Genomic DNA, 15,876 nt, shown 5'->3' on the forward strand with positions numbered 1-15,876 from the left:
CAGAGAGAAAGGTCTTCCTTTGCCGTTGGTTCACCCTCCAATGGCCGCCGCGGCCGGCGCGCTGCGGCCGGCGCACCGCGCTGATCCGATGGCAGGAGCCAGGAGCCAGGTGCTTTTCCTGGTCTCCCATGGGGTGCAGGGCCCAAGCACCTGGGCCATCCTCCACTGCACTCCCTGGCCACAGCAGAGGGCTGGCCTGGAAGAGGGGCAACCGGGATAGAATCCGGCGCCCCGACCGGGACTAGAACCCGGTGTGCTGGCGCCGCTAGGCGGAGGATTAGCCTAGTGAGCCACGGCGCCGGCCGGTTATAAGGAATTCTACTATGAGTATTCTTGCATATGGATTCTGGTGCACATAAACTGATATTTCTGTAAAGCATATGTATTAGGACTAAAATTAATTGGTTTCAAGGTATCTCCAACTTAATCCAGATATGATTACTACTAGATTATTATTATTACTAGATAATTATTACTAGATTAATCTCAATTATTTTTCAGAATATTTGTACCAGTTAGCAACCTCTCACTCCACACTCATTCAGGGTATAAGATTTCTCATTGTTTCATGTTATCACCTATATTTAATATTTTAAGATTTTTATATTTTAGCCAACTTGGCTGGTGTATAGAGGTATCTAATGGTTTTAATTTTGCTGTTACATAATTACTAATAATGTTAAGGGACTTTGGCTAAGTGGATCTCCTCTTTTGTGAAGTTCCTGTTAAATTATTTTCTGGTTGCCTTACATTTTCTTGTGGTTTTATTGTAATTCTTTCTGTGTTCTAAAAAGGATCCATTTTTCATTTATAGTTTTTTAACTATCTTTTCCTATTCTGTGCCTTATCTTTTTATTTTCTTAATTTATCTTTTAATGAATATAAATTCTCAATTTTAAAATTCAAATTTATTAATCTTTTCCCTTATGCTTAATGACTTTTATATGTTAAGAAATATTTTATTGGCCGGCACCGCAGCTCAATAGGCTAATCCTCCGCCTGCAGCGCGAGGTACCAATTTCTGTCCCAGTTGCTCCTCTTCCAGTCCAGCTCTCTGCTGTGGCCCAGGAGTGCAGTGGAGGATGGCCCAAGTGCTTGGGCCCTGCACCTGCATGGGAGACCAGGAGAAGCACCTGACTCCTGGCTTCGGATCAGCACGGTGTGCCAGCCGCAGTGCGCCAGCTGCAGCGGCCATTGGGGGTTGAACCAACGGCAAAGGAAGACCTTTCTCTCTGTCTCTCTCTCACTGTCCACTCTGCCTGTTAAAAAAAAAAGAAATATTTTCTTATTTGGAGAGTATAATGATATCCTCTTATGAGCTGAAACCTTTATTGTGTTGCGTTTTATATGTAAATCTTTAATATATCTGTGATTAATTTTTGTGACTGTGTGAGGTAGGACTCTAATTTAATTTTTTTCTATATTGATACTCTGGTTGTAACATTATTTATTAAAAAGATTGATTTACATGTTTAAAATTGTATAAATCAAAGATCCTGTATGTATTTGTCTGTTTCAATGTTCAAATCCACATTTGGAATGTTATATATTTGTGCAAATATATTCCAAATAATATGATTGTATAAACCAAACCTGTTTCGATTTATTCTTCTTTGCCAAATATATCTTGGCTCTTCTTATTCTTAATATTTTTTGAATATTTCAGAATATTCTTGTCAATTATCACAAAGGGTTCATTGAGATATTGATTAGGATTTCATTTAAATTATACATATTTTGATCATATGGGGTCTTCCATATAGTATCTCTCTATATATTGAAATTTTTCAAAACTTTTGTTAAATTTTTATGTTTTTCTATAGAAATCTTACTTATTATCTGTTAAAATTTTTGTTTAGGCACATTTTTATGAATAGCATTTTATAAAAATAAATTTATAGAAGTAAAACTGTTTTTTTGCAATTCATTGTTGTTTGGTTTCCAACAATCTTGATGAAATATTTTATTAATTTTAGTATTCAACATATAATTTTTGTTAGATTATCTGGGAACACAATTATATAACTTATGAATAGAAACATTATTTTTCACTTCAAATATGTGAAATTTTGCATTATTTTTCCCAATCTTTAACTTATTCTGTGAAATGAAATTATACAACTCGGATCATTTTCAGGTAACTTGCTTGTGTATCCTTTTCTATCTGCTAACAGCTATAGGAAGGCAATACCTCTCACAACAATGATGTGAGAATTGGACATGCGACATACCTTGGCCAGTAGGATGAGAATGAATATGTTTTCATGTTTGAACAGAAGCTTTCACTGTCGTCTTGTAGATTTGCTTAGAGTCTTTGAACCCATATGTATTCCATGTAAATAGGAGTATAATCCAAGTTGGGCTGGTGCTCAAACTTGGACTAAGAATAAGAAGACATGGGAATCCAAGCAGAACTGAACAGAAGTATAACCAATCCACATCACTCATGTAATGTGAGCAAGAAATAAATGTTGTTGAAATGTGGGAGATGTTAACATGGTAGAGCTGAAATAAAATACACTTTTTTTTACCTTTTATTTTTGTGTTAGTTATTAAGTTATTGTTTCTCTGATCTAAATTTACCCTTTTATGTTCTTCTTTATGGTTCTGGGACTGAAGCTCTATGTAGTATATTTGTCCTTTGCAATCTGGTTCAGCATTACATTTCCTCAAGGGTGGGGCTCAGAAGACAAAAACTAACTTGATTTCTTCATTGCTTCCTGTTTTTGCCAGCATCACTCAAGCAATGACTCTTTACTCATTCATTGACATTTGGCTTCTGTAACAGTTGCTTCCAGTGCCTTCATTACCCCCTACTTCCCAAACCAGCCTTGTTGTGCTTCCTTGTAGATTTTTATCCCAATCAGAGGTATTAGCAATAGCTCATCTTCAGATATCTAAGTTCCAAGACCTGGGTAATTTTACTAATCAGGTATCACTCCCCTCAGAGCGATTTGGGTACCAGCTTTTCAAAATTTTACCTCTAAGCATTTAACTTCTTGCTTCTGTCACTCCACCTCTAGAGGTCATTTTGTTTCTGCAGTTATTTTCCTTAGTGTTTATAATTTGCCTTTACAATTTTCCTTCTAATAGGTGTTTATCTAATTCGTATTGTTAAATTATTTTTACAAAATTAGCCATTTTGTTGACTTAGTGATTTGACTAGTACCTCTAGTACAATGCTTCCTTTTCTTGTTCCATATCTCAAACTGGAAATGTTCAACATGGTATCATTAAACATGATTTTGCATAGATTTTGTTACTTTCTTTTTAAAAACATCACGGAGTTTTATTTTAATTTTTGGTTTACTAAAATACTGTATCATGAAGGAAAATTGATTTTGACCAAAAACTTTTCTACATATACTCAAATAATCACGTAATTTTTCTTCTGTATTCTGACTTTGTGGATTTCTGAGTGTTGAATCAATATTGCATCCTTTGGATAAAACTAACGTGGTGCTGATTCATTTCACATAATATTGTGGAAATTAGTTTGGAAATACTGTGGTTAGAATACTTACATATACTTTCATAGATGAGACTGGCTAGTGATTTTCTTTATTGACTTTGTTTGTTTTTTTATTGCGGTGAAAAACAATACATTAAACCTACCTTCTTAACAAGTGTTTAAGTGTACACCACAATATTATTAACTATAAAGCCGATGTTCTTCAGGAGATATCCAGAAGGTTTTCATCTTGCATGACTGGAACTCTGGACTCATTGAAGAATAATCCCCATTTTTTCCTTCTCCCAAAACCTGGCAACACCATTCTACTTTTTATTTTAATGAGTTTGACATTAGTCCTTTTGTGGTTGGCTTATTTGATTTTGACCCCAAGATTAATTCATGTTGCCACATATGAGAGCATATCTTTTTGTTTTTTAAGGTTGGATAATATTCCATTTCATGTGCATATCCAGATACCTTCTTTATTCATTTATTCATTAATGGACAGACAGGTAGGTTGTTCCACCTCTTAGCTATTGTGAATACTGCTGCAAAAACATCAGAGTGCAAACATATCTTTAATTTTGATTTTAACTCTTCTGGATAAAACCCAGAAGTACCCACTTATATGAATAAAAAATAAAGAAACAACAAAAATCTTAGAAGTGCAATTGGATGTATTATGTGGTACTTTGATTATTTGTGTTGGAGGAATCTTCATATGGTTTTCCACAATGGCTGCATCATTGTGTATACACACCAATGGTGCAAAAGTGTTCACATTTCTTGGCATTTTTCCAACACTTCTTATCTTCTGCTTTTTTTTTAATAATTGTCATGCTAATAGTTGTGAGGTGATATGTCATTGTGGTTTCAAAATGCATTTTTTTTCTAATGGTTACTGATCAGCATCTCTTTGATTACCTACTGGCCATTTGTGTTCCTTTTATGAAATGTCTTTTCAAATATTTTGCACATTTATAAATATTTTCTCCCATTTCATGGGTTGCTTTTTCACTCTGAGGATTGCTTTCTTATCTGTATTGAAGCTTTGTAGTTTGATGTATCTTCACTTGTCTATTTCTGCTTTTGTTGCCTATGATTTTGGCCAAGAAATTGTTGCTAAGACCAATGTCAAGAAGTTTCCCCTATACTTTCTTTTATGAGTTTTATAGTTTCAGATTTTATGTCTAAGTTTTTATTCTGTTTTTGGCTTATTTTAGTGTATGGTAGAAGAGCAGAATCCAATTTCATTTTTTTGCATTTGGATATCCATCTTTTCCAACACTATTTGTTGAAGAGACTGTTCTTTCCCCTTTGTATAGTTTTTTTTTTGGGGGGGGGGATAGGCAGAGTGGACAGTGAGAGAGAGAGACAGAGAGAAAGGTCTTCTTTTGCCGTTGGTTTACCCCTCAATGGCCGCTGCAGCAGGCGCGCTGCAGGCGGCGCACCGCTCTGATCCGATGGCAGGAGCCAGGTGCTTCTCCTGGTCTCCCATGGGGTGCAGGGCCCAAGCACCTGGGCCATCCTCCACTGCACTTCTGGGCCATAGCAGAGACCTGGCCTGGAAGAGGGGCAACCGGGACAGAATCTGGCGCCCTGACTGGGACTAGAACCCGGTGTGCCAGTGCCGCAGGCGGAGGATTAGCCTATTGAGCCACGGCGCCGGCCCCCTTTGTATAGTTTTGACAACATTGTTGAAGATATTTTGCACATGTACGAGTGAGTAAATTTCTGGACTATGCATTTTATTCTATTCTATAGGACTATATGTACTTCAATTTCTTTAATTCTTGTAAAATTATATTTTATAGATTTAAGATTTAAAAAAAAAGATTTATTATTTATTTGTAAGGCAGAGTTAGAGAGAGATAAAGAGAGAGAAATATAGAGAGATGTCTTCCATCTGCTGGTTCACTCCCCTAATGGCTGCAATGACCAGAGCTGGGCTGACCCAAAGCTAGGAGCCTGGAGCTTTTTCTGGTTCTCCCACATAGGTGCAGGGGCCCAAGGACTTGGGCTGCCTTCCACTCTTCCCAGGCACATTAGCAAGAAGCTGGATTGGAAGAGGAGCTCCCGGGACTCAAACTGGCACCCAAATGGGATGCCAGTGCTGTAGGCTGCAGCTTAACCTGCTACGCCACAGAGTTGGCCCCTAAATTTAAGAATTTTTAAAAACATTTTCCATATTCACTTCATATAAAATATTATACATACACATACATAATATTTTTCTTGAAAACAAGAATATTAATATCACAATATGGGATTCATTTTTAACAATCAAAAAGTGAGGAAAAGTTTATATTATTATGTACCAGTTATAATTCACTGAAGACAATATTATGATTATTATTTTGAGAGACAGAGAAAGAGAGCATTCCCATCTGCTGGCTCACTTCTTAAATGCCCAGATCTGCTGGAACTGGACCAGACTGAAGCCAGGAGCATGAAACTCAATCTAGAACTTCCACCTGGGTAGCAGGGACACAACTACTTGATCCTCCTAGGATGTACATTAGCAGGAAATTGTGTTGGAAGAAGAGCTGGGATTCAAACCCAGGCTCTCTGATATAGGAGGCAGGTGTTTCAAGCAGCAACTTAACCACTGCTCTAGATGCCCACCCGCCCTTTGTTTCTTTTGGCAAGTTTTAACTTATAGTACATTTTGCCATTCCTGCTGTCTTTCTGTTACCAACTGCATGGCATTTTTATTCTATCCTTTCATTTTCGGTTTACATGTGTTTTTAAATCTAAAGGGAACCTTTTGCAAACAATATATAGTTAAAGCATAAAATAACCTATTCAGCTATTTTATGTTTTTGCTTGTAGAGTTTAATCCACTTAAATTAATTATTGATAAAAAGGGTTTTCTATATCTTCTTTTCCTTCATTGTTTTCTGTTTGTGCTGCAATTATTTTTTCTGTCTTTTTGTTGTGTTGATTTTTTTGTAGAGACGAGCTTTGGTTCTTTTCCCATTGTCTTCTAGATGTCTTCTATAGGTACTTTATTTGTAGTTACTGTGGTGCCTATACAAAATATCTTTCAGTTAAAACAACCTGTTTTGAGCTGATAGCAACTTAACTGTGTTCAAATACTCTATGCTTTTACTTCTCCCTCTCACACTTTATGCTACCTATGACACAAATTGTATTTTTAAACTGTGTTTCCATTAACATATTTTTTTTTATTTTTTTTTATTTTTATTTTTTTTTTTATTTTTGACAGGCAGAGTGGACAGAGAGAGAGAGACAGAGAGAAAGGTCTTCCTTTGCCGTTGGTTCACCCTCCAATGGCCGCCGCGGCCGGCGCGCTGCGGCCGGCGCACCGCGCTGATCCGATGGCAGGAGCCAGGAGCCAGGTGCTTTTCCTGGTCTCCCATGGGGTGCAGGGCCCAAGCACCTGGGCCATCCTCCACTGCACTCCCTGGCCACAGCAGAGGGCTGGCCTGGAAGAGGGGCAACCGGGACAGAATCCGGCGCCCCGACCGGGACTAGAACCCGGTGTGCCGGCGCCGCTAGGCGGAGGATTAGCCTAGTGAGCCGCGGCGCCGGCTCCATTAACATATTTTTACAAGAATAGTTTTATACTTTCATTTCTTAAACAACAAAATTTACATAATCTACTCTTATGCATCACAATTATATTATCCCAGTAATTTCTGTTTTTTTATATATTTGCTTTTACTAGTGAAATGTAAACATTTATATTTTTGTGGTCTTTAAAGTCCTTTCATTTTAACTGCAATGACAAATTACTCTCTTCCCATTTCTTGTAAGGCAGATCTATTGTTGATGAACTTCAACTTTATTTATCTGAGTATGTCTCTTTTTCCTTAGCTTTTGAAGGATTCATTATTATTGATAGGCATTTTTTTATTTCAGCACTTTTAAAAAATATCATTCTATTTTCTTCTGGCCTTCAATGTTTCTACTAAAAACTATGATTTTATCATAGTTCTCTTTCTGCTTTAAAAGTTATTTGACTGTTGACACTTTGATTATGTGTCTTGATGTGGATTTCTTTAGGTTCTCCCTTGTTAGAGTTTGTTGGCCATCTTGAATTTGCATGTCCATTTCATATCCTAGATTTGGGAATTTTGAGATCATTGTATCTTTAATAATCTTTTCCCCCTTTTTTCTCCTTTACATCTGGAATTTCCATAATGCTTGATTTGGTCTCTTTGATGGTGTTCCATAAGTCCTTTAAAATGTCTTCCATGTATGTTTCATTCTATTTCATTTTTGTTCCTTTAACTGCATAATTCAAGCGGTCTGTTTTTTATGTTAGTTCTTTTCTTCTGTTTGATCAAATTTGTTATTGAATTCATCCTGTGAAAATGTTCAGTATTCTTTACCTTCAAAAGTTTAAAAACTTTCTTTATCATTTTTGGTATTCCCATATTTTTGATGAATACTTTTCTTGAGAGCATAGAGCATCTTTATATTGGTTATTGTGTATTCTTTGTCCAATAACTCATGTGTCTTCATTTCTGTTGGATCAATTTCTGGAGATTCATTTTGGATTTTATTCTTACGCTATGTCTCCCTATTTCTTGGTGTCTCATAACTTTGTTTTGGGATTTATGCATTTGAAAAATTAGCCACCTCCTCCATTTATTTATGGACTAGCTTCATATCCAGAATAATCCTCACCAATAAGCCCAGCTGGAGGTTGTGGCAAGAGTAAAACCTATTTTTGGGGGGATGTAACTTCTCTAGGTTTGTGCATGTAATTTCTTAATTGATTGGGATTGCCAATTTCTTTTTCAGCAGCTTCTAATATCTTGCTCCCTCTGGTGCCTGTTTGTGTCACTCCAAGTTTTCTTGCTCTTCAACAGTATTGCATGCCATTCTCTGTTGTTCTCAGCAGCTACCAGGCATTCAATTCCTCATCTGTGTCTCATGTCAGGAAAGACAGGAGTTAGTCTCTCAGGCAGCTCTTCAAAAATCTAGGACATTGAATGTACATTATACTTTTCTCCCTCTCTCCTATGAGAAAGGCCTCAAGTTGCATACCTTCTCTTGATTTTACCAAGTCATGGTAGCTAAAGTAAGTTGCCCCTCCTGCTCTTATTTTCAGTGACCCCAGGTATCCAAACTATGCCAGGTCTCTCAGAACTTGGAGTTACGTGAAATAGAACCATTGCTTTGAGCAGAACTCCAAAAAGCCAGAACCTTGGACAGATGTTTTACTGCCTCCCCATCCCTCAAAAGAAGTCATGCTCTGGAACATTCTTTGACAACATTGAGCTGTGCTGACTTGAGGGATGAGCTACGTGGGCAAATTTTATTGCTCTTTTTATTTCTTTCAGTGTGACTGTTCTTGGCTTTGTGCTTACCTGGAATACAGCAGCATCTTAACTGGGCTTTATTAAATCTCATAAAGATATTTTAATTGATAAATGATCATTAAAGTGGGTGTTTCTGTGGGACAAATGAGGACTGGGATTTTTTTAAACTTTTATTTAATGAATATAAATTTCCAAAGTACAGCTTATGGATTACAATGGCTTCCCTCCCCCATAACTTCCCTCCCACCCGCAACCCTCCCCTTTCCCGCTCCCTCTCCCCTTCCATTCACATCAAGATTCATTTTTAATTCTCTTTATATACAGAAGATCAGTTTAGTATATATTAAGTAAAGATTTCAAAAGTTTGCACCCACATAGAAACACAAAGGGAAAAATACTGTGTGAGTACTAGTTATAACATTAAATCACAATGTACAGCACATTAAGGACAGAGATCCTACATGAGGAGTAAGTGCACAGTGATTCCTGTTGTTGACTTAACAAATTGACACTCTTGTTTATGGCCTCAGTTATCACCCTAGGCTCTTGTCATGAGTTGCCAAGGCTATGGAAGCCTTTTGAGTTCACCGACTCTGATCATATTTAGACAAGGTCATAGTCAGAGTGGAAATTCTCTCCTCCCTTCAGAGAAAGGTACCTCCTTCTTTGATGACCTGTTCTTTCCACTGGGATCTCACTTGCGGAGATCTTTCATTTAGGTCATTTTTTTTCCCCCCAGAGTGTCTTGGCTTTCCATGCCTGTAATACTCTCATGGGCTTTTCAGCCGGATCCTCATGCCTTAAGGGCTGATTCTGGGGCCAGAGTGCTGTTTAGGACATCCGCCATTCTATGAGTCTGCTGTGTACCCCGCTTCCCATGTTGGATCATTCTCTCCCCTTTTTTTGTTCTATCGGTTAGTATTTGCAGACACTAGTCTTGTTTGTCTGATCTCTTTGACTCTTAATCTTATCATTATGATCAATTGTGAACAGAAATTGATCAAATGGACTAGTGGATGGCATTGGTACACGCTACCTTGATGGGATTGAATTGGAATCCCCTGGTATGTTTCTAACTCTACCGTTTGGGGCAAGTCAGCTTGAGCATGTCCCAAATTGTACATCTCTTTCCTCTCTTATTCCCACTCTTATATTTAACAGGGATCACTTTTCAGTTAAGTTTCAACACTTAAGAATAACTGTATATTAATCACAGAATTAAACCAATAGTATTAAGTAGAACAGGAAAAAAATACTAAGAGGGATAACGTATTAAGATGTTCATCAACAGTCAGGACAAGGGCTAATCAAGTCACTGTTTTTTATAATGTCCATTTCACTTTAACAGGTTTCCTACTTGGTGCTCGGTTAGTTGTCAACGATCAGGGAGAACATAAGATATTTGTCCCTTTGGGACTGCTTATTTCACTCAGCATAATGTTTTCCAGATTCCTCCATTTTGTTGCAAATGACCGGATTTCATTGTTTTTTTACTGCTGTATGGTATTCTATAGAGTACATATCCCATAATTTCTTTATCCAAGGACTGGGACTTTTTACTCTACCATTTTTGTGATATCACAATCCTTTTTGTGGAATTTTGACATTAAGAATATACTAGTCTCATAAAATAGATTGAAAACATTTCTACTTTCTCTATTTATTGGGAAAGTTTTCCTAAGATTGAAGATTCTATCCTTTTGCATGTTCACTGAAACTTATCCGTTGAGTCATTTGGATGTGAATTTTCTTAGTGGAGAGATTTTGCTTGTGAATTTAATTTCCTATTAGGTATAGAACAATCGTTCTTTATACTTATTTAGGCAGTATTGGTAACTTGTGTATTTCTAGGATTATGTTAATTGAAAGTAAATTTTCAGATTGGTATGTCATACATTTAAGTTAACAGTGTCTTAATATCTTTATAATGACATCAGAATTTGTGGTTTTATCTCCCATTTGTTCCTGATGCTGTTTATTGTGCTTATTTTCTGTTTTGTTGCTCATTTGTCATAGAGGTGTCATTATTCACCTTTCAACAACCTAACTTTTAGCTTGACTGGTCTTCTCTATTGTAGGTTTGCTTTCTGTATTAGATTCTGCTTTTATCTTATATTTCATTCTATGCTAGTCAGGTTTACTTTGATATAAATATCTTAATTTCTTAAAAGCTATTATTAATTAATTCTCATGTTTTCTTGCTTTGTAATATAAAATTTAAAGGTCACTCATTTTCTTTCATGTTCTGAATTAGCTCCTTTCCCAAAATTCTTGTATTTATTGCATTCATTATTATTTATTTAAAACTTTTTCTTGTTTATATTATGTTGATTTTATCTAAAAAGTTATTTAGAGGTATATTCTAAATTTCAAAACATAGGAAGATTTTTTTTCATTTTTTGTTATTGGTTTCAAGAATACTTAATTGTGAAATATGAATTTATTCATTATTATTTTGATTAGTTGAGTTGTATTGATATTAGCCTTGGGCCCACATATATGGTCTTTGTTTTCAAATATTCCATATATTATTGAAAATAATGTGTTTTATACAGTTTTGAGTGCACAGTTATAAATATATCTGGATTTAGTAACATTTGTTAGTTATGATACTCAAATTTATATCTTTAATGAATTTTTGTCTGCCTAATCTTTTTTTTTAAGATTTTATTTATTTATTTGAGAGGCAGAGTTACAGACAGTGAGAGGAAGAGACAGAGAGAGAGGTCTTCCATCCACTGGTTCACTCCCCAGATGGCTGCAACAGCTGGAGCTGTGCTGATTCGAAGCCAGGAGCCAGGTGCTTCCTCCTGGTCTCCCATGCGGGTGCAGGTGCCCATGGACCATCTTTTACTCTTTTCTCAGGCCATAGCAGAGAGCTGGACTGGAAGAGGAGCAGCCGGGACTAGAACCGGCGCCCACATGGGATGCGGGCGCCGCAGGTGGAGGATTAACCTACTGCGCCATGGCGCTGGCCCCTGCCTAATCTTCAATTAGACAAAGCAATGTGTTAAAAATCTTCTACCATAATTATGGACTTGCCTGATGATCCTTTAGGCTTATCAAGTTTTACTTTATGTTTAATTCAAGGTACATACTCAGGTAGAACTTGCATTTTATCCTGATGAAATAAATGTTTTATCATTATATACTGCTATTTGCATTTCTAATAATCTTTTTGCCCTACAGTTTATATTTGATGATATTTCTATAGCGACATCTTCTTTTTTTCCACTCTTTTATTTTAAACTTTCTGTATCCTTACATTTTTTATCTGTATTTTCAATCCTTCAATTGAGCTTGTTTTTTTTTTTTTAGTCTAGCAATCCTTTTTTCTTAAATGGTTACCACTTAGTCCACTTACATTTAATGTAATTAAAATTTGTGTTTTAAATCTATCATATTATATTGTGAATTTAATGTCTCATGTCTTTTATTATTCCATTTCTTTCCTTTCATGTCTTGTTTTTCATTTTTGTTGTTTGTTTATAGTGTTTTGGGTACAATTGGTCAGTTTCTTTTATAAAAAAAAAGATTTATTTTATTTGTTTGAAAGGCAGAGTTGCAGAAAGGGAAAACAGAGAAAAGAGCTCTTTCACCCTCTGATTCACTCCCCAAATGGCCACAATGGCTAGGGCTAGGCCATGCCAAACTTGGAGTCTGGCGCTTCATCTGGGTCTCCTACATTGGTGACAGGGGCCCAAGTGCTTGTACCATCTTCTGCTGCTTTCCCAGGCACATTACTGGGGAGCTGGATGGGAGTGAAGCTATCGGGACTCCAACCTGCACTCCAATATGGAATGCTGGCCTCACAGGTAAATGCTTAACCTGCTATGCCACAATGCCAGCTCTGTTTTTCATTTCTTAAGGAATTTTAATAATTACCATCCTTCTCCCTTTAGTTTCTCACATTTTATTCAGCTGTTCTAAAAGTTATTACATGTATATTTAAATTATTAAAATAAAGTAATAATTGAATTTTTTTCTTTTTCCAGGGCAATGGAGGGAGTTTATAACACTTTATTTTTCTCTCTGTTACTGACTAATCTGCTAATTATGCACTATATTTTAATCCTTCCCTGTTTATTATTCCTCTTTCCTTTTCTCTTCTCTTCATACATACATATCTCCACACAAGATATCATTTGTTTTATATAACAATTATTAATATACATTTCCCTACATAGTCACCCATTATGTAGTTCTTAATTTCATTTCTTCCCACATTTATGACATTATGACATTTATTCATTTGGAATTATTTTAACTCTTATTCTTAAATATTTTGGAATTCTTTTAGTACAGTTTTCTTGCAGCAAACTTTTTCAGTTTTTCTCTGTCTTTATTCTTAAAAGTTTTTTTTAATCTCCATATAATTTTAGGTTGGCAGTTATTTCCTAAAAGAATATTGAAGACAACATTCCCTTGCCTTTGGGATTCCATTAAATCTATTGAGAAATCAGGAGTCTTCTTAACTGCCATTTCTCTGAAGGTAAATAACTTTTTATTCTGGAAAATTAAAAAATATATTTAAATATATTTATTTTTGGTTTCTATTGTTTCTCTATGATGAGCCCAGCTGTGAATTTGCTTCAATTTTTCTTCTTGGGATTAATTAGGTTTGTTCAATTTTGAAGTGATGTTTTGGACAATAAATTCTCGGCTATAGTTTATTTTAGTATTGATCATGTATAATTTCTCTTTTCTCCTCCAGAATGTCATATATGTATAATACTGTACCTTTTATATTTTATCTTCTCTTCTTTATTTTCTTTCTTTTTAAAAATATTTTATTTATTTATTTGGGAGACAGAGTTACAGAGAGGAGGAGGAGGAGAGAGAGAGAGAGAGAGAGAGAGAGTCTTCCATCTGTTGGTTCACTCTCTAAACTGCCAAAATGGCTGGAGTTGGGCTGATCCGAAGCTAGGAACTAGGAGCTTCTTCTGGGTCTCCCTCGTAGATGCAGGGGCCCAAGCACTTGGGCCATCTTCTACTGCTTTCCCAGGCCATAGCAGAGAGCTGGGTTGGAAGAGGAGCAGCTGGGAAAGGAACCATTGCCCATATGGGATGCTGGCAGCAGAGGCAAAGGCCTCGCTCACTGCACCACAGTGCCAGACTCTTCTTTTTATTTTCTATCACAATGTCCCTTTGGAATTAATTTTGGATAACTTCTGATTTTTTTTCTACAGCTCACTAAGATTATATTCAGCTGTTTATAGCTTATTGTGAAGCCCATTCACCCAGTTTTTAATTTGTTATATTGTTTTTCAAATCCAAGTTTTAATTTAGTTCTTTATGTATCTATCCTGTTTTTTTTTTTCATTTTCTTGTAAATTCTTGCAATCTTGGCAGTTACCTTCTTGAACAAAATCAGTATAACACTTTTATAGTCTATCTTTTGTAATATCAATATCTGTAGTCTCCATGTATCTATTTTCATTTCTGTTTTTTCTCTTTTTTTTTACATTTTAAGTTTTATTTAGTGCAAAAGATGCATAGGAGAGTGAGAGCTTTATCTAAGAGAGAGGTAAATCTGGGTTCATACCAAGTACCAGGAACCAGCCACGTGGAGGAGCATCTAGACCAGGAAGCCTTGGGCAGGTTGGCCCGAAGGCCATGCTCCCTGGAGGTACAAGGCTGCAGCCAGCCCCCTCCTGGCTAGAAGCCAGGGTGAGGGAAATGGAAGAAAGGTCTGGACACACCTTGTTCCAGGCTTTTAATTCACTCTGAAAGGGGAGTGGTTAATTAACCTGATTGGCTGGTGGGCTCTCAGGTGTGGCTAGGTAGGGGCATGAGGTCACAGAGGAGCATGGTGAAGGCATGGCAGAGGTGTGGTCTTCCAGCTCACAAACCTAATCAGTCTTAACCTGTATGCCTGCCTACTTCATTCCCCCCTCGAAACTCCATCCCTTAATCCTAAGGGGAGTTGATGGACGTCGAATCATCTCTTCTGTAACTGCTTCCTGCTTATGAGGAGCGTAGTGCAGGCCCTGCCTGTCCAGGGTCTGGAGGTCTCTGCCTATCCTATCTAGCAAATTTGCTTTGTGAGCTGGGGCAGTCTCATTGCCAACATCTGTGACCCCTGCATGGTCAGTTACTCCCAGAAGTCGAGTTCTGAAACATAAAACTGGAACAAAACCAATTATAAGTGGGGTGCCCTTTTAGATGAAAACAAAGTATCTTACAGATTTCCAGATAGTGGGTAGTGATAGGCTACCCTTATGTAGATTATAAACCCATTTACTTGAGCACAATAGAAGAACCCACTAGGTAGCTTTATTTTTTTTTTTTGTTTTTTTTTTTTTAATCTTTTATTTAATGAATATAAATTTCCAAAGTACGACTCATGGGTTACAATGGCTTCCCCCCCCTAGGTAGCTTTATTATCAATAACAGTTCCCAGAGATAATCAAGAAAGGCAGGTACAGTATGTTTGCCTTAAAGAGACAAAGGCAAAAGTTTTACTTATCCTTTTTGCTTTGAAGAGGTACAAAAGGTTTCTGATTGGCTTATAGGAATAGTCAGGCATGTCTTTAGCATTCACCTGTGAAGACTTAAGAGGTAGACGTTTAATCCTAATTTCACGGAGGTAGTCGTGCTCAATAGCACCTGGTAAGGTCCCTTTAATTTACACTGATATGAAGAGGATCTTTTGAATGGCTTGCTCAGGAATTTCTAATGTTGGAGTTTTTTGTCAAAAACTCCTTGATTCCTTGGAACACATTCTGTGGCTCCCCTGTCCAGCACAGTGTGTCTGTGTCAGGGGCTTTTTAAGCAAATACAAGGCTTAGAATCCAAATCCTGGAATCCATAACAACTTTTGTAGCTACACTTTTTAGTACAGAGTCTGCATCAGGGCCTCTTTAAAGCTATATATAAAAGCTTGGAATCCAAATCTTGGAGTCCAAGTTCCATAGAATCCTGACATCAGCAATTCCCAATACTGGAGATTTTTGTTAGAACGTACTTAGTTTTCTGGAACAACTTTTGCAGCTACCATTTTCAGTATGGAGTCTTCATCAGGGCATTTTTAAAGCTATATACAAAAGCTTGGAATCCAAATTCCACAGAATTTTGTCTTTCCCAGAAATCTCCTCGGCTACCTTTAAAAATCTGACCCTATGTTAA

The 15,876-nt window shown here is 36.7% G+C and overlaps 1 long non-coding RNA gene across 1 annotated transcript in view; it reads left to right on the forward strand.

Moving 5' to 3' along the window:
• Window positions 1–15,876, forward strand: part of LOC149119667 (uncharacterized) — an 80,718-nt gene that overhangs the window by 15,978 nt on the left and 48,864 nt on the right. The window contains exon 2 of the long non-coding RNA XR_016228189.1: window positions 13,131–13,240. This is a non-coding gene — a long non-coding RNA (uncharacterized LOC149119667). The remainder of the gene's footprint in view (window positions 1–13,130; window positions 13,241–15,876) is intronic.

Source organism: Oryctolagus cuniculus, chromosome X (genome assembly GCF_051225735.1).
Source record: "Oryctolagus cuniculus isolate XC-2025 breed Fujian yellow rabbit chromosome X, ASM5122573v1, whole genome shotgun sequence".
In the NCBI taxonomy this organism is placed as follows: Eukaryota; Metazoa; Chordata; class Mammalia; order Lagomorpha; family Leporidae; genus Oryctolagus; species Oryctolagus cuniculus.